The 18909-nt window shown below is 42.0% G+C and overlaps 1 protein-coding gene across 5 annotated transcripts in view; it reads left to right on the forward strand.

Moving 5' to 3' along the window:
- ARHGAP6 (Rho GTPase activating protein 6) overlaps positions 1–18909 on the forward strand; it is an 825592-nt gene that overhangs the window by 657846 nt on the left and 148837 nt on the right. Inside the window, exon 1 of one of the 5 annotated variants that reach the window (XM_033947962.1) lies at positions 14126–14488. The exons of the other annotated variants lie outside the window; for them this stretch is intronic. The gene's annotated coding sequence lies outside the window, so the exon portion shown is untranslated. Of the gene's footprint in view, positions 1–14125; positions 14489–18909 lie in introns of those variants that run through there. 5 annotated transcript variants of the gene reach the window in all.

The raw sequence follows: 18909 nt of genomic DNA on the forward strand, positions 1-18909 counted from the left end.
TTGAAAACTAGATTACTATAATGTTGTACTGGCTGATGTTCCTGATTATCCAAGTTTGTTGTTTATATACAGCCTGTCAATGGAAATTGTCTACGTGGTTTTTACATTCAGACAATCAAGCATTTTTCCCTAGCTGTTCCGTTGGGCTCACAATCTACCTCAGTGGGTTCCCAACCCTGTCCTGAAGGACCACCAACCAGTCAGGTTTTTCAGGATAGCCCTAATGAATATGCTTGGAGCAGATTTGCATGCCTGTCACCTCCATTAAATGCAAATTTCTTTCATGCATATTCACTAGGGTTATCCCAAAAACCTGACTGGCTGGTGGACCTCCAGGACAGGGTTGGGAACCACTGATCTATCTAGCGTACCTGTCAACTGAAACATCTGCAAATACTATAGAATACTGCAGCTCATTTCCTGTGCTGTGCCCGCAAGTATGACAGCCTCTGGCCTCTTTTAATCCAGTTAGTTGGTTACCTATAAGGTTTTCTTTTCAATATAAATTGCTGTGACTGACTTTTAAAGCTTTTCATGAACACTCGCCTCATATTTAGCCTCTTAAGCTATTCCATATATTCTAAGACACGCTGTGGGCTCCTTTTACAAAGGTGCGTTAGAGCCTTAACGATCGGAATAGCGCGCACTAGCCGCTACCACCTCCTCTTGAGCAGGCAGTACTTTTTTGAGTAGCGTGCGCTAATCCGGTGCGTGTGCTAAAAACGCTAGTGCACCTTTTGTAAAAGGAGCCCTGCATGTTCTCTTAATGATTACTGCTTAGCTTTTCCTTCAGTTTCCAAAGCTCATCTTGATGTTACATTTCAAAGCATTTTTTAATTATCTTTTATATATATATATAAAATTCTTTATTAATTTTTAAATAAATACAAAGTACAGTAGAATATACAAAACCAAATGGTACAATAAAAGAGCACTTTTATCTAACAAAAATGATATAACTATATCCCCCCTTCCCCCCTCCCGCCCTCCCTGGATGTGTGTGAACCTCCTTTTAGAAATTAAAGGCTTATACTAGTGATCAGTTTTTACAAATGTCGCTAGTTATTAGGCATCTGGAGACGGGCATGGAGTCTGTGTCTTTCGTGCGGATACTGAATTGTTACTGTATGTGATTAAACATTTAGAAAGCTGCAGTAGTGAGTCCTGGAATGGCAAATGTGACACAGCCCATAGGAATGGAATGGACTATGTTCATTTGCCATGTGGGAATTACTACCGCAACTTTATAACAGGGGCCCTAAATGTTGATTTGTGTGTGTTCCCCTAGTATTGAGTGTTCTTTTCCTATTGCATTTTGTTGTGGTGGTCCTTTTTGTTTTAGATTTTTAATTGTAAACCACTTTGATCTGTTATGCAATGTAGAAGCGGCATATCGATGAAATAGCTGGGAGGCAATAGGCATTTTTCTTTGGAAGTTCGTTATTTAGGAGTGACTCAGTTGAATTTTAGGTCACACTTACAGAATCTTATTAGGAAGACTTACTTTAAATTGTAGATGTTGAGTAAACTTTGGATGTGTTTATCAGGAAATGATTTTATAACAGTTCTTCAATCTGTAGTATTAGCTGGTCTGGATTACTGTAATATTGTATATTTGGGAACAACATCGTCCAATCTACGTGCGTTGCAGGTTTTTCAAAATTCTGTTATTAGAGCCTTGTTTGAGGTAAGAAAGTATGAACATGTTACTACTACTAATAATAATAATTTACATCATATTTTATAACATTGTACTGGTTGACTGTGGAACACAGAGTGAAATATACGTTGTTACTGTTACTTTACTTAGGTATGTATGTATGTTTAATTTATTTGATATACATTATACCCCTGCAAATTTGTGGTTCGCGAATTGCAAACTCAGTCTTTTGCGGTATTTTCTGACCGCCTCTTCCTGGTACTAAAGTCAGGCTACATCAATCAGGAGCTGCTTTGACACGCCAGATAGCGTGTCAAAGCAGCTCCTGATTGGGGTAGCCTGACTTTAGTTCCCAGAAGAGGCGGTTGGAAAATACTCAGAATGATCCCGCACACGGTTTTCAGCACACGCCGGCGCTCCAGCTGCCCTCTCCTGCCTCTGATCCGCTCCTAAACTGCATTCGCTGTTTTTTGAAATTTGCGGGTGTTCCTTGAACAGAACCCCCATGAATTTCGGGGGAGTACTGTACCGCTTTACTTGACAATAATTGTCAGATCAAGGCGGTTAACACTAGGTGCTTAAAAACTTCCGTATCTGTCCAAAAAGGCTCAAAATCTAACTAAAATACCATATTAAACATTTATTAACATACTAATATATCATTTATCACCAAAATATTTGCAGGATTTTGTGATGCCCTATGCACTTCCTAGGTCTCTGTGATCTGCTGAACATTGTGACTTCTCATAAGAAACATTAACATAAAACATAAAAACTCACTTGAATACCGCCAGCAGCACCATTTCTTACATCAGGGCAGGCAGCCTCTGCAGCAACCTGGCGCCCAGCGTTTCCAGGTGGGGTCCTTCGGGGCCTCATAAAAAGAACAAGGAGCTGCGAGAGGGAGCCCAGCCAGTGCCGCCAGCAGCACCATTTCTTACATTGGGGCAGGCAACCCCCGCTAAAACCTGGCGCCCAGCGCTTCCAGGTGGGATCGTTCAGGGCCTCATAAAAAGAACAGGGAGCCGTGGTACGCAGCCCGCAGTTGCATGTCCAAAGGGGCGTAGTCTAAGGGGAAGGACACGCCCCTTTTGAGCCCCTTGGAGCCCATGAGGAGTCGGGAGACGTTCCTGGAATTTCTTATATTTACATCCCTTTGCAGAAGGAAATGAGAATAATGAATGAGATTTCCTAGAATGTTTGGAGTTTGTAATAATGAAAGATTCCATAAGATACTCTGGGATTAGACCTGATAATGAAAAGCAAATACAGCCAAACTTATATTTAATCCGTGCTTCAACCAGAAGCCAATGCAGTTGACGGTAGAAATAGGTGACATGATCATACTTCTTTAAATCAAAAATCAATCTAACTGCTGCATTCTGTATTATGTGCTCCTAGAGATTGAGTTCCAGTACTTTTTCATGCACGGGGCTTGTAGAATGGAACCAACTCTCAGTATATATTGGGCAACAGAAAAATCTGGATAAATTTTAAAAATTGTTAAAGCGCAATTAAAAGAATTCCAATTCTGTACTTACTTGTTTGTAATTCGGTCTTGTTTTATAAATTATGTACGTAACGGTTGTAATCCACTTTGTTTATAGGTGGACTATAAATAATAAACTTATAAACTCTCAGAGGCTGAAATTAACCCCCCACCCCCACTCCCATGCATAATATTGGAAGGGCCCCAGATTTGGGTGGGAGCCATTTCTGAAGGTACATAAGTGAACTCCCTCCCCTACTTCCCCTCCCCCGGCACTGCAGGTGCTGCTTAGGTAGAATTTTTTGCCACTGCTTCTAGGTACAGGAAAAGGCCTAATTAACTAATCTAATTTAGCTAATTCAACTTGGTATGGTAGACATTGAACAACCACAAGCAAAGAAGAAGACGGACCGGTGCTCCACAAACCAAAATCGAAAGCCGAAAGCACAAAGTAGAACGCAAGTCTCCAGATGTCCAGGAACATAAGAACATAAGAACATAAGCAGTGCCTCTGCCGGGTCAGACCAGAGGTCCATCCCGCCCAGCAGTCCGCCCCCGCGGCGGCCCAACAGGTCATGACCTGCCTTAATCACCAGAAGGGGCCCCCTTGCCCCCTAGGTTTCTCATCGAAGTCCTATCTTCCCATCAATGTCCTAACCCTCCGGCCTTGCACCTGCACGACCTGGTGAGCTGTCTATACTTATGCAACACCCCAGCACCTCCCTCAGTACCCCACGATCCCCTTTTCCCTCAGGAATCTGTCCAATCCCTGTTTGAATCCTTGTACTGTACTCTGCCGGATCGAATTATTGTTTATTTCAAATAGTCGAATTAAAAACCTGTTGAAAGCATTTATTTAGGTGCAAATTGTGTCACTTATGGTACATGCTCCCAAAAGTGAAACTCAGACAATGAACAACCTTCCTTTAAGAAACTCTTGAGCTTGTATGAAATTCTGCATAATGTGTTATACACACCAAAGGGATGAGATGTGTTTACACAGTACTAATGTGGAATGATTCATTTTGCAACTAGGAACGGTCATAAATATTGTTCAGAAAGGCTTTAATTCTAATGTTGTGCAACGTGTGGCACATTTTTCACAAGCTGTCTAAAAGATATCCTTGTCAGCTTATAACTTGGAGGAAAACTATTTCTGTCCAGTAGGCTTGCTTGTAAGACTCTGCTCAAAATTGGAAATGTACATAATGTTTGTGTTTGTTTTATTATTTATAGACGGCCTTTATCCAAGGCGGGGAACGACCCAACATACACAATTAAAAATATGACTAATAACCAATAAATTAGACACAAGAACAGCAAGGAAAAAGAGGTAGTGGGGCGCAAACAAATCACGGCAGGTCAAAAATCTGGCTGCTTAAATGACATTTTAACATCGATATTTAAACGATGCTATATTCAGTTGAAGCTTCAGTTGTAGGGGCAGCTTGCTCCATTCTCGGGGGGGGGGGGGGGTCGGCTAGAGAAAATGCACCAGTTTTTGTAATTTGCAAATGCTGTTTTGGGATTTTTTTTTTTTTTTTCATTTGGCACAACAAATACACAAGCATTTGCTGAACGCAGTGTTCTTGAGGGTTCTCGAGAGAGTCCAGAGAAGAGCAACTAAGCTAATAAAGGGTATGGAGGACCTCTCATATACTGACAGACTGAAGAAGCTGGGGCTTTTTTCCCTGGAAAAGCGGAGACTTAGAGGGGACATGATAGAAACCTTCAAGATCATGAAGGGCATAGAAAGAGTGGACAGGGACAGATTTTTTAAGTTATGGGGAACCACAAGTACAAGGGGGCACTCAGAGAAATTGAAAGGGGGAAGGTTTGGAACAAACACCAGGAAGTTCTTTTTCACCCAGAGGGTGGTGGATACATGGCACGCGCTACCGGAGGATGTGATAAGCAGGAGCACGCTGCAGGGCTTCAAAGAAGGTTTGGATAGGTACCTGGAGATCAAAGGGTTTGAGGGGTACAGGTCATAGGGATAGGATTAGAGGACTAGAGGCAGTTACGAAATTAGTCAGGGACACTGTTCAGGCAATTAGGCCTGATGGGCTGCCGCGGGTGCGGACCGCTGGACAAGATGGACCTCTGGTCTGCCTCAGTGGAGGCAACTTCTTATGTTCTTATGTAATGTTGCAGTGCACTATGCAATTTAAAAAGAAGAATCTTAGTATAACCCTAGTTGAACTAATAGCCATTTGAATTTGGTTCTTTGTGCCGCCTGAGTCAACGCCACCTTGCGGTAAAGAGGGTATAAGTCATGATCTGGTTTTCAGATTCAGAATACACGATTGTCTCCATCGCAAGATGTGAATCCTTCTTTTGTGCTCCATCAGTTGCGTACGCATCAGAAAATGTTGTAGAGGGGGTTTCTAAAGAGCACGCTCGGGTGCATTGGATAGATCGTGAGCCCACCAGGACAGACAAGGAAAATGCTTGAAGTGCCTGTATGTAAACTGCTGTGAGTGTGGTTGTAAAACGACAAAAAGGTGATATATAATTCCCAACCCCTTTCCCTGTTATTGGTATTACTATGGGGGCTGAGTACAGTGTCCCAATATATCTGCCAATGCGTCACATAGAAAATTAGCATTCTTTTTCCCGATTTCTGCGTGGAAGCGAGAGAGCTGCTGGACTAGAGATACTTTCACATATGAGCCTTTCAAAACTAAACTCTCACACATAATTTATTTGCTTAAGGATGTTGAAAATATTTGGTCATTTTTGTTTTGCTATTTGATATTTTTTTTTTTCATTGTCTCTATTAGAAAGTCCTATCCATCCTTAAAACAAGAGTTCCCAATTTAGTCGTTAAGATACCCAGCCAGTCTGATTTTTAGTGTATTCATACAGAATATGCATGAGATTTGCATACAGTACTCCTATTGTATGCTGCTTTATCTTGTGCATATTAATTTAGAATCTCCTGAATAATCAATTTTCTATAGATTTCAGAGTACAAGTTTGGGTTCGGACGCCTGGGACCACCTTATTTAAAATATTCAGATTCTGCCTGGCTTCTGCATGGCTTCTACAAGGGAAGGTCGTGCCTCACGAACTTGCTGTACTTCTTTGAGGGAATAAGCCAGATGGATAAGGGGGAATCCATAGACATCATTTACCTTGACTTCCAAAAAGCCTTCGACAAGGTACCTCACGAGCGGCTACTTAAAAAGCTGTGGAACCACGGGGTGCAAGGGGATATCTACCGATGGATCAAACACTGGTTGGCAGGCAGGAAACAGAGGGTTGGAGTAAAAGGCCAATACTCAGACTGGCAATGGGTCACGAGCGGAGTTCCACAGGGGTCGGTGCTGGGACCTCTACTGTTCAATATATTTATTAACGATCTGGAGGCAGGGACAAAATGTGAGGTTATCAAATTTGCTGATGACACCAAACTCTGCAGCAGGGCATCATCAAGAGGGGCATAACATCCAGGACGTGGGAAGTCATCATGCCGCTGTATCGAGCGATGGTGCGCCCACATCTGGAATACTGCGTTCAATATTGGTCGCCGCACCTCAAGAAGGACATGGCAGTTCTTGAGAAAGTCCAAAGGAGGGCAACGAAACTGGTAAGAGGGCTGGAAAACTGCCCATACGCCGAGAGGCTGGATAAACTGGGGCTCTTCTCTCTGGAGAAGAGGAGGCTCAGGGGGGATATGATAGAGACCTTCAAAATACTTAGGGGCATAGAGAAGGTGGACAGGGACAGGTTCTTCAGACTAAAAGGGACGGCAGGTACGAGGGGGCACTCAGAGAAACTGAAGGGGGATAGGTTCAAATCAAATGCAAGGAAGTTTTTCTTCACCCAAAGGGTCGTGGACACATGGAATGCGCTCCCGGAGGAAGTGATCCGGCAGAGTACAGTACAGGGATTCAAACAGGGATTGGACGGATTCCTGAGGGAAAAGGGGATCGTGGGGTACTGAGGGAGGTGCTGGGGTGTTGCATAAGTATAGACAGCTCACCAGGTCGTGTAGGTGAATGGCCGGAGGGTTAGGACTTTGATGGGAAGATAGGACTTTGATGAGATACCTAGGGGGCAAGGGGGCCCCTTCTGGTGATTCAGGCAGGTCATGACCTGTTGGGCCGCCGCGGGGGCGGACTGCTGGGCGGGATGGACCTGTGGTCTGACCCGGCAGAGGCACTGCTTATGTTCTTATGTTAGAAACACGGAAGACTGTGAAGACCTGCAAAGGGACCTAACGAGACTGGAAGACTGGGCAAAAAAGTGGCAAATGAGTTTTAACGTAGAGAAATGCAAGGTCATGCATGTAGGGAAAAAGAACCCGATGTTCAGCTACAAAATGGGGGGAACACTGCTAGGGGTGAGTAACCTTGAAAGGGACCTGGGGGTGATGGTCGACACATCACTGAAACCATCGGCGCAATGTGCAACAGCCTCAAAGAAAGCAAACAGAATGCTGGGCATCATCAAAAAAGGTATTACAACCAGGACGAAGGAGGTCATCATGCCGCTGTATTGCGCAATGGTGCGCCCGCTCCTGGAGTACTGTGTTCAATACTGGTCGCCATACCTCAAGAAGGACATGGCGATACTCGAGGGAGTGCAGAGGAGGGCGACTAAACTGATAAAAGGTATGGAACATTTTTCATACGCTGACAGGTTAAAAATGCTGGGGCTGTTCTCCCTGGAGAAGAGGAGACTTAGAGGGGACATAATAGAAACCTTCAAAATCCTTAAGGGCATAGAGAAAGTGAATAAGGACAGATTCTTCAAACTGTGGGGAGCCACAAGCACTAGGGGTCACTCGGCGAAATTGAAAGGGGACAGATTTGGAACAAATGCTAGGAAGTTCTTTTTTACCCAGAGGGTGGTGGACACATGGAACGCGCTTCTGGAGAATGTGATAGGCCAGAACTCTGTACAGGGGTTCAAGGAGGGTTTGGATAGGTTCCTAGAGGATAAGGGGATAGAGGGGTACAGATAGAACTTGAGGTAGGTTATAGAAGTAGGCAGAAACCACTTCACAGGTCGCAGACCTGATGTGCCGCCGCGGGAGCGGACCGCTGGGCGAGATGGACCTCGGTCTGACCCAGTGGAGGCAACTTCTTATGTTCTTATGTTCTTATGCCTATCACAATAATTAAAAATGCTGGTCCCTCTAGGTTAGGTCTGTGGGCCTGGACCTCTACAATCTGTTTTCCTTGCCTATAGATGAGGCAAGACCCCCCGTGTACTGTATGCATGGTTAAAATCAAGTAGAAGTCTTTTAGGCTGTTAAGAGTATTTAAAAACAAAACAAAAGCCATGCAGTACAACCTAGTGAGGGTAACTTGCTAGGCAGACTCAAGAATAATGTTAGGAAATTCTTCTTTACAGAGAGTTTCAAGTTTATTAGGTTTTTATATACCGCCTATCAAGGTTATCTAAGCGGTTTACAATCGGGTACTCGAGTATTTTTCCTTCTCTGTCCCAGTGGGCTCACAATCTATCTAACGTACCTGGGGCTATGGAGGACTGAGTGGCTTGCCCAGAGAGGGTGGTTGATGCGTGGAATGTGCTCCCGAGGGAGGTGGTGGAGAAGAAAACGGTGACAGAGTTCAAACAAGCGTGGGATGAACAAAGAGGATCTCTAATCAGAAAATATTGGGTATACATTAAAGGAACTAAGGCCAGTACTGGGCAGGCTTGCATGGTCTGTGTTCCTTATATGGACATTCAGTTGAGGACAGGCTGAGGAGGGCTTCGAAAGCTGGGATGGTTAAGATAGGCTGGAGTGAGATATAACAGAGACTCCAGTAGATAGAACCTAAGTACACTATCGGGCAGAGCTCTGGGTTTCTGGACCAGAAATATCCTATAAGAAAAAGGGCAATTTAAATTAAATGATTAATTTTTGGAACATGTATGGTTGGGCAGACTGGATGGACCATTCGGGTCTTGATCGGTTGTCATTTACTATGTTACTATATGAAGCTGCTTAGATTGAGAAGGCAAAAGGCAGCTTCTTGCAGTCTGACACATTCAGTATATGCCTCTGCTTGAAGATGTGTTCTTTCAAAAACTACTCTCTTTCTATAAATTGGGGGAATTTATAATAATAATAATAACAGTTTATTTATATACCGCAAAGCCGTGAAGTTCTATGCGGTTTACATCATTTAAAATACAATAAAAGTTGAAGATTAGTGAGTTAAGAACCAATGGCTAAAATCCCTAAAAATCTAACAATTACATAGTCTAAAATTTTTACAAATTAACTACCTAAGTACTTCAAAAATAAATGTGTTTTTAGATATTTCCTAACTTCCTCATAAGTTTCGGTAAAAAGGAGCAATTGATCTAGCAGCCTCTTTTACAAAGCCGCACGGCAACAGCCCCGAAGCCCTTTAAATCTCTATGGGCTTCAGGGCCGCTAGCGCGGCTGTGTAAAAGAGGCTGTAAGTCGTTGCCCCATGCTGCTGCTTGATATGAAAGAAGATGCTGATGATGTTTTTTAAGTTTGCATCCTTTAACAGACGGAAAAGCAAAATTCAAATGGTTATGTCTATTGGTTATAAAAGAGAAAAGTTCATTTATATATTTAAGAGTCAAACCAAATAGAACCTTAAAACAAAAGCAACAGAATTTAAATTTTTTTAAAAATTTATTTATTATGAAAAAAAAGGGAATATTTTATGATTTCTTTTGCTTATGAATAATTGTTGGGTATAAGGGAGGGGGGATAGTTGATGCGAGTTAGAATTTGATGATATATTAAGTGATGTTAAAGTATAAAATGATAGTATCTTATGCTACACTTATTGTGAGTTTTAAAAATGAATAAAGATTAAAAAAAATTATTTATTTAAATATAACAATTATAATACATACAGTATTCTAAAGCAATATTTTTTTTTTTTTTTTTTTCCAAATTTAAATTTTACGCACTCCTCCACTGGCTGCAACACCCAATAAAAGGGAGTCACATGGTCATATTTCTTTAACCCAAAAATCAACCTGACCGCTGTATTTTGCACCATCCGCAATCGTTATAAATCATTGAGTAACATCTTGCATAGTATATCTCTTTTTCCATTTGGTTTGTGACCAAAATGCAAGTCGATATGATTCTGGAGCTCAGTTTGCTTGTATAACAGAATCCCAGGAGGAAATGAAAGAATAGTCCTATAATTTCATTAGTTTATTGTGGTTTTTTATTGAACATGAATACGAAAGGCCTCTTGTTGTCCTAGTTCACATCTATTGCAGTCTATTCTCAGAACATGAGATGGGTACATATTTTGGCTTCAGTGAAATGTAATTTTATTTTCTAATATCTTTTCTCAAAAATACACATGGAAAATCATGAACTCAAATAGCAAATAAGGCCTTGGCACTATTTTTCCTTATAAGCTGTGCGGCCATGCACCCCTTGAAGACTGTGCGTTGCAATTTAGGACTGCCGCACACCAGAAGCAGCACTTCTCTATCTCTCTCCCACTGCTATCCTGACTGCTGCTGCCTCTTTTCTAAATGAGTGGCAGCAACTGCAAAGCAGCTTACCTCACTCTCCTGCAGGGTTGCACTCGCGGCCTCAGTATGATCAGCGGCTGGCTCTGCCCTGGAACTGGAAGAGGATGTCAGAGTGGCAAGACAGGCAGCTGCGTGGCCTGAGACTGCGAGTGTGGCCCTGCAGGAGAGTGAGGTAGGCTGTTTTGCCGCTACTGCTGCTCGTGTGGAGAAGCAGCAGCAGTAGCAGCAGTAGCTGGGGTGGCCATAAGAGAGAGGAGCAGCAGTAGCAATCATGGTGTCAGGTGGGGAAGAGACAGGAGGGAGGTATGATGAAAGGGGGAGGAGGTGAGAGAGGAAGACACTGGATGGAAAATGAGAGGGGGCTCATGCTGTATGGAAGGGGGGAAACACTAGGATATACTGGTGGAAAGGAAGGTAGGGGCAGATGCTTTATAAAAGGGGAGAGGAAGAAGGCAGACACTGGATGGAAGAGGGGAGAGAAATAGGTCAGATGATGTGGGGAAGGCGCAAAGGTGGGAGTTGATGGAAGGCGGAAGTGAAATGGAAGATGCTGGATGCAAAGGAGATGCAGATGCTGTATGGAAGTTGGGTAAATACAAGAGAGGTTGCCAACGCTAGATGGTAGACTGACAAGAGGAAGATAAGGATGTAAGGTGAGGTGGGCCAGATGCTGTATAGAAGTGGGGAGGACAGAATTTGGATAGAACAGGGGAGAGAGGGGAAAGGGGAGAAGACAGATTAGAGGGAGATGATGGAATGGGGAGGAGCAAAAGAAAAGATGCTAGAAACCAGAGACTGGTACCAACACAATTGGAGAAAGTATATAGCCAGACAATAAAGCAGTGTGCCACAAATGTTTTGAAGCTGCAGCACAATAAATGCAGGGCTTTGGCTGGAGGGCATCTGGAAATGCGACGCGATGACATCACGTGCATGTGTAATGTCATGTCGATCTGTTGGGATGCCCTCGCCAAGGCCCTCAGCCTCCTATTACTGCTGGTTGGGGGGGGGGGTGCTGGAGAGGAGAGGTGCCACTACTGATGACCACCTACAGGAGTGTGGGCATCTTTCCTGCTGCAAGGGGGTCTCTGACACTGACCGCTATCCCTGGACCAGTCGCTTATTTTTGTCGCTTTTTGAAAATAGCTTTGCATTTTTTAAGAATCCACCAGAGGACTCATTTCAATGTTGAAGAGTTCATTTGCATGGCAGTGTCGGAGACTGCTAGAAACCTCACTAAAGACAGAGATAATCCCTTTTGATAATCCACCGCTAAACTGCATATTGGCTAAACCGCCGGAAAACAGTTTAGCGATGGTGTTAAAAGTTTTGAGAATCTGGGCCTTAGTAAAATTCTCACCTGGAGCAAAATGATATGCTCATGAAGACAAAGAAGAATGACTGATGTGGAGGAATATTTTCAATATGGCATCCAAATCCAATGGATGTTTTGCAGACGACGCACAGAAAACCCGTACTAAATATACTCATTTTCAAAACTGCAAAATGTCTGTCTTGTTTTGGCCATTTTTACAATGTATGGCTTTTGGAACCATTCCCCCCCACCCCCCCAAAAAAAAGATAAATAAATAAATAAAAAACCTTTATACAAAAGATGTAGGTAGGGCTACCATTTTTAGTAAACTGGTCACACAGACATTCCAACAGAGCAGTGAGGCACATTATAGGTCCCAGGTACACACCTCACTATAACCCCCTTATATTGTATGGTGAGCCCTCCAAAACCCACCCAATACCTCCTGTACCCAACTGTATTCCATTCCAATAGCCCTTAAGAACATAAGAACATAAGAACTGCCTTCTCCGGATCAGACCTTCGGTCCATCAAGTCCGGCGATCCGCACACGCGGAGGCCCTGCCAGGTGTACACCTGGCGTAATTTATAGTCCATCAAATCCTTATATGCCTCTCTTAAGGAGATATGCATCTAGTTTGCTCTTGAAGCCTAGGATGGTCGATTCTGTCATAATCTCCTCTGGGAGAGCATTCCAGGTGTCAACCACTCTCTGAGTAAAGCAGAACTTCCTGACATTAGTCCTGAACCTGTCCCCCCTCAGCTTCATTACATGTCCTCTAGTCCGTGTCAAATTGGACAATGTAAATAATCTTCTCTGCTCTATTTTGTCGATTCCTTTCAGTATTTTGAAGGTCTCGATCATATCCCCACGCAGTCTCCTTTTCTCAAGGGAGAACAATCTTAGTGTTATAAGTCTGTCCTCGTATTCCAGTTTCTCCATACCCTTCACCAGTTTTGTTGCTCGTCTCTGCACCCTCTCCAGCAGCTTTATATCCTTCTTTAGGTAGGGGGACCAATGTTGGACACAGTATTCCAAGTGTGGTCTGACCATTGCCCTATAAAGCGGCATTATAACTTTCTCTGATCTACTCGAGATTCCTTTCTTTATCATGCCCAACATTCTATTTGCCTTCTTTGCCTTGTGCCTATAGGTGGCACCTATATGACAGTACAGTAGGTTTTGGGGTTTTTGGAGGGATCACAACTTCCACCACAAGTGTGTAGTACTTAGAGTGGGATTTGGCCTTGGGTTTCCTTCTCTGCAGTCCACTACACAGACCATCAGGCTACTCCAGAGACCTGCATGCTGCTCTACTAGGACAGGGCATAACATCTGCAACTGGTATACAGGCAGTATGTACTGTTTTATTTACATCTTTCGGGGGTGGAAGGGGGGGGTCATTGAGCACTGGTGAAGTGTAGGGGGATCATGCCTACATCCCTCCATTGGTCAATTTGGGCACCTTTTTGGCACTTAATCGTTGTTAAAATAGGTCTAGATCCAAACTGTGCCTGTATATATTCTTAAATGTTCGTTTATGGCAGAAAAACATCCATATCACAAGCTTTCCCTATTCCCGCTCACACTAAGCCTCTAACATGCCCCCTTGAGAATAAGATGAACTGCAGATGAACAGCATAGATATTTGTCTAGAAAATAGGTTTCAAAAAAGGCAAATTGGAAGGATTTGGCAAGAAAAACACCCGCCTGTTCACTTAAATGGAATATATTAATTGTGTCAAAGGATTCCACTTTCTTAAGAGCATCCTGTGGTATAGATCTACTTTATGTTGTACTGTAGTTTAACTGCCATTGTTAAACATAATTTTTTGCTTCTTTAGACCTAGGTAAACTTTAAAGAAGAAAGAAGGGGTCTGGAAGCTGCGTTTAGGAACCGTGTGCACTTTGTCATACAAAGGCTATGGAAGCATGAAATGCTTCTTATGCTCAAAGGGATGTTATCCGACCCTTCCAACATTCTTTGCTCTATGCCTAATAAGGAAAGTTTGCTTAGTTCCAGTCGAGCTCAGAATGTGTGAGCACTGGCGTAAGATTCTTTTTTCCTCTTCTGTTTTCTATTTCTTTTAGCAATAGAAGGCTTCTTACCTGCTTCATTTTTTATACTTCGGAGCAGGTCAGAAATGAACAGAAGCAGGAATCTGTTTTAGTTTCTCTGCATCCTTCAGTCTCACACCCAGGGAGACGGCTTGTAAAAAAAACCCCAAAACCCGAGAGGACTGGGCTTGCTTTTTTTTGCCTGAAAGGCATGGGAAACATTTCCTTAATTTAATTTAATTTATTTATTTTTGCTGTAAGAATCATAGTGGCGATCCTTCTGGCAGCGAAAGAGTATCGTGGGAGTCCTCGCAGCTCCAGCTGGGCTGTTTCTTAGTTACTTGATACATGGGTGCAGAAAACGGCATATTTTTTCCCCTGACATTTTTAAATCTAAATCAAATTTTTGTTTTGAGTCCATTTTAAGAGAGAACATCGAAGGCACAGATGAATCTAGTTTAATGGGTAAGCATAACCAAAAACAGTCTGTCGACGTTACTTTTATTGCAGGGAGATGGTCGTCATGCTGTGTCTGTGATGGATGTGAGAACTATTCATTTGCCATTTTCACTCAACCGAGTTTACAGAAAACGCTTCTCTTGCTCACAGAATGGCTAAATGGCTAAATGGCACTAGATTTCTGCTTTGCAGTTTCACAAAACACTAAGCATACGCGCCATCAATAAACCGAGAGCTTTTATTTCAGTGTTGTTTTCCTGACATTGCACTATGGTTTGAGGCTTGCAAACCTTAAGTAATGATCAGTGGTACCACATAATTAAAGCAAAATGAATAATTAAGCTGATTTTTGCTTTAAAAAAGGTGTAACTAAGCTCTGTGGTAGACTGGATGTCTGGGAAGTTATACTTATCTGGGGCTGCTTACTGTGAAGTTTGTACTTCCTAGCGGAAAGATCAGGTAGCATGAAGAACTACATGCATTAGGGATTGGCAACACCAGCAAAAAAAAAAAAAAAAATCTTCAGCTCATGTTGTTTTAATAGCTCCAAATTAGAAGTGGGCAATCTTGGTCCTTGAGGGCCACAATCTGGATTTTCAGGATGTCCCTAATGAATGAATATGCACGACCTGAATACAAATATATCAAAATTCTTAAATAGAACATATTACAATTTCTCCAAATGGATCCACATCACACACTTTCATAAAACAGTATAAACCGCTGGAGCCAAAGCTACAGCGGTAGAAAACCTGGAGTCTATTCAAAGTCCATCATGTAGAATAATTCTTAATGATAGTCCTTCGTATAAGGATTAATTGCCTTCCTTGAGCATACGATGTTAATTGTAAAGTTTTTCTTGTAGAATTTATCAGACAGAGTTGGAAAAATACCTTCTCCTTTCATACAGACTGTCTCCAGTCAGCCCAACATAGCACTACGTTTCGCTATGAAAGCATCGTCAGGAGCTGATCCTGCATCAGTTTTTCAATCATTTGAAATCCTTAAGTTATCATATATTGGCAACAGCACGGGCTCCACCAGCCAACGCACCCTCCTGAAAGGACCCAACGACTGTTTAAGAATTTTGATTATTAAAGTACAGTAAAACCTTGGTTTGTGAGCGTAATTTGTTCCAGAAGCATGCTTGTAATCCAAAGCACTCGTATAGGAAATAATGGAAACTCAGATGATTCATTCCACAACCCAAAAACTTTAATACAAAATACTATATGTACTTGCAAAACCTCGCTCATTTAGAACAGTCACTACACTCTTGCAGCGTCAGAGAGAGAAGAACCACCGGCTCAATTGTGATGATGTGACGCGTGTATACTGTATGTACTCTTATTGCAAGACTTTGCTCGTTTAGAACAGTCACTACACTCTTGCAGCGTCAGAGAGAGAAGAACCACCGGCTCAGTTGTGATGTGTGTATACTGTATATACTTGTATTGCAAGACATTGCTTGTATATCAAGTTAAAATTTAATAAAATGTTTTTGCTTCTCTTGCAAAACACTTGCAAACCAAGTTACTTGCATTCCAAGGTTTTACTGTATTTGTATTCAGGTCAAGCTTCTTTTTTCTAATTTTGAGAATATAGATCATTTAGCCAAGAAGCTTTTTTGTAATTACCCTATGAAATATTATTAATGAATATGCAGGAGAACTCTTTCATATAATGGAGACAGTATATGACAATAGATCTCATACATATTCATGCGGGAAATCATGAAAACCTGACTGGGTTGTGACCCTCAAGGACCGAGATTGCCCACCACTGTTCTAAAAGGACAATTTTTTAACAGTGCACATATTCTTATTTATTTACCGCCTTTATGAAAATACTTGACTACCTGATTACCTGAAAACCTTCCTCTTTGACAGCTGAACCTACTTGACTTCTCAGAAATTAATCTTTCCAATTCTTTCGCTAGATGAGCTCCTAGACAACTGATTTCTTACCCCCCTTTTACCCTCCCCCCCCCTTCAAGGCCCCTTTTAGTCCCTCCTTTTGATCCCCTTTCAACCCCTCTCTGAATGTCACCTAGAGCCTGAATAGGTATGTGCGACACACAAATATTAGATTAGATTCAGTGTGTTGTAATCCACTTTGGGTGAATCTCTTCAGTAGCCCTTTCAGGACCAAGGGACATATTTGTCCCATAACTTTAAAATCCTATAAATTTTGATTGGGATAGTCTACAGTTCTAAATTTGATATGTACGGATTCCATATGATACTGCCTTTATGTAAACAAACTGGTTCCGACATTCATTCATTAGCGTCGTTGCCAGATTGACGAGAAGATTCACTTGCCACACTGTCCATAAGCCAGAAGTGTGATTTAAAAAAAAAAAAATAATGATATTTCACAAAAAAAATCAATTTTTTGGCATCTGCAAGCCCTTTTTACCATAAAAATGTCGTCAAAACCACAAAAATTGGCCTACGATCCTTATGGTCCTGAAAGGGTTAAAAGGTGGTTAATAAAGTCCAATTAAGAGTAAAAATTATAAAAGAAATTCACCCAAGGTGGTTTACATTGAACTGTGGGCTCACAATCTAACTACGGTACCTGTGACAATAAAGGGTTAAATGGCTTGCCCAGGGTCACAAGAAGCAGCACTGGAATCGAACCAACAATCTCAGGGTGCCGAGGCAGCAGCTCTAACCACTAGGCCACTCCTCCACTCCACCTCAGGCCCACTTCTTTATAAAATACTACCATAACAGGTAAACATGTGCCTGCCTATAACTTAGAACTGAACACTTAATGCCAGCCATGGAGCTAATTTAAATGTGTGTGCATAAATTGCTATATTCTATAATTTATGTGCATAAATGTGTGCCCTACCCAAAGACCACTGTGCGTATGCCCACCTCTTCAAATCAATTCTATTGAATATAGATGCCTTTTTGGTAGGGTTGTGCTCCACTTTTAATTGTTAGCATTGCTGGCAGGCCATGAAAGGTTAGAGGCAGGGTGCTGAGGGGTCCTTGCTTAACATCTGAGTCCCAGGGAATGCTCATTTCTGGTAATTTCAGCATCCTTTGAATCAAGGGCATAATTGTGGGTAGACCCAGTTCCCTCCAACGGTGAAATCAGGCCCATCCAATCAGTAAGAGTGGTATGGGCCAATGAGAAGAAAACTGGAGGCTGTGTCAACATCCACACTGCATTGGTAAACTCTGGCCTCATCCAAATCAATCCAGACCACACCATGTGTTTTGAATATCTTTTGCCAGATCAGGTGGTTTGGGCAGCAGTGTGGACATAAGGCAAAGAAATGAGCAGCTGAGGGAAGACAGATCTGAAATAAAACAAGCTAAACTGGAGAGTGTTGGGCCTAGTAAGTCATGAGCTGGATAGTAGATCAGAGACTTTGCCAGTTGTTCTGTTGTCAGAATTTTACCTGAGGTGGAGGGGGAAAGTAGGTTGTTTGGATTGCCTATATGTTGGAGTTCTGAAAGCTGCAATGGTGCCATGGCCATAATTAGGATACAGTAATGCAATGTGTTCCAAGGGTGTCTTGTTAGAAAAACTGTGGGAAATAATGAGAGAGCATGTGTGGAAGGTATTATAACTTTACTGGTGAAACAACATCCAGATTTGTGGCTTAGGACACAAAGCTTGTTGAGAGTCCTTAAGTTTAAAGTGGGTGGGAGAGTGGCAAATGTTTTCTTCATGGATGATTGGTACTGCAGTAATTAAAGGCAATATCTTTGAAATAAGACTGAGCTCTCTGAAAATCAAACCAGATAGATATGTTACAAGAAAAACATGTTATTTTGCTGTTGGATATGTTAATAAAGTGTTTTCTTGATGTCCTGCATTTTGGTCATAATGTTTTCTGGTATCTAAGAATCGACGGGTTTTTGATATTTTTCACCTCTGATGAATAGTTTGTGATACAGGGATCTCTGATCAAGTGTTAGATTGTTGGTTTTTTTTAATTGTTTTTTTAATATTCTTTATTTATTTTCAAAATTACATTAAGTGTAGTGTTAGATTGGTTTAAATCATATTTTAAAGATCGCTCTTCGAAAGTCCAGTTTAATGGCGTTACCTCTGACACTTTCTCTAACAACTATGGGATCCCACAAGGTTCCATTATTTCCCCAATGTTGTTTAATATCTTCCTCGCTCCATTTATTACATTAGGGCAATCTATTGGGTTCTCTATCTTCACTTATGCGAATGATATTCAACTTACCCACCCTGTTGATCTGGACAACCCTGCAGATATTTCATCTATTAACTTGAAACTGGAACAAATCAGCCATTGATTAAGCACAAATATGTTAGCCCTCAACATCAGCAAAACCAAAGTAATGATTTTCCCAGTCAAGTACGGTCTTACCCTTCCCTGTCCCATAACAATAAAATCAGTTTCAATTCAGATAGTCACCTTTATTAAACTT

The sequence above is a fragment of the Geotrypetes seraphini genome, chromosome 6 (genome assembly GCF_902459505.1).
Source record: "Geotrypetes seraphini chromosome 6, aGeoSer1.1, whole genome shotgun sequence".
NCBI classification, from domain to species: domain Eukaryota; kingdom Metazoa; phylum Chordata; class Amphibia; order Gymnophiona; family Dermophiidae; genus Geotrypetes; species Geotrypetes seraphini.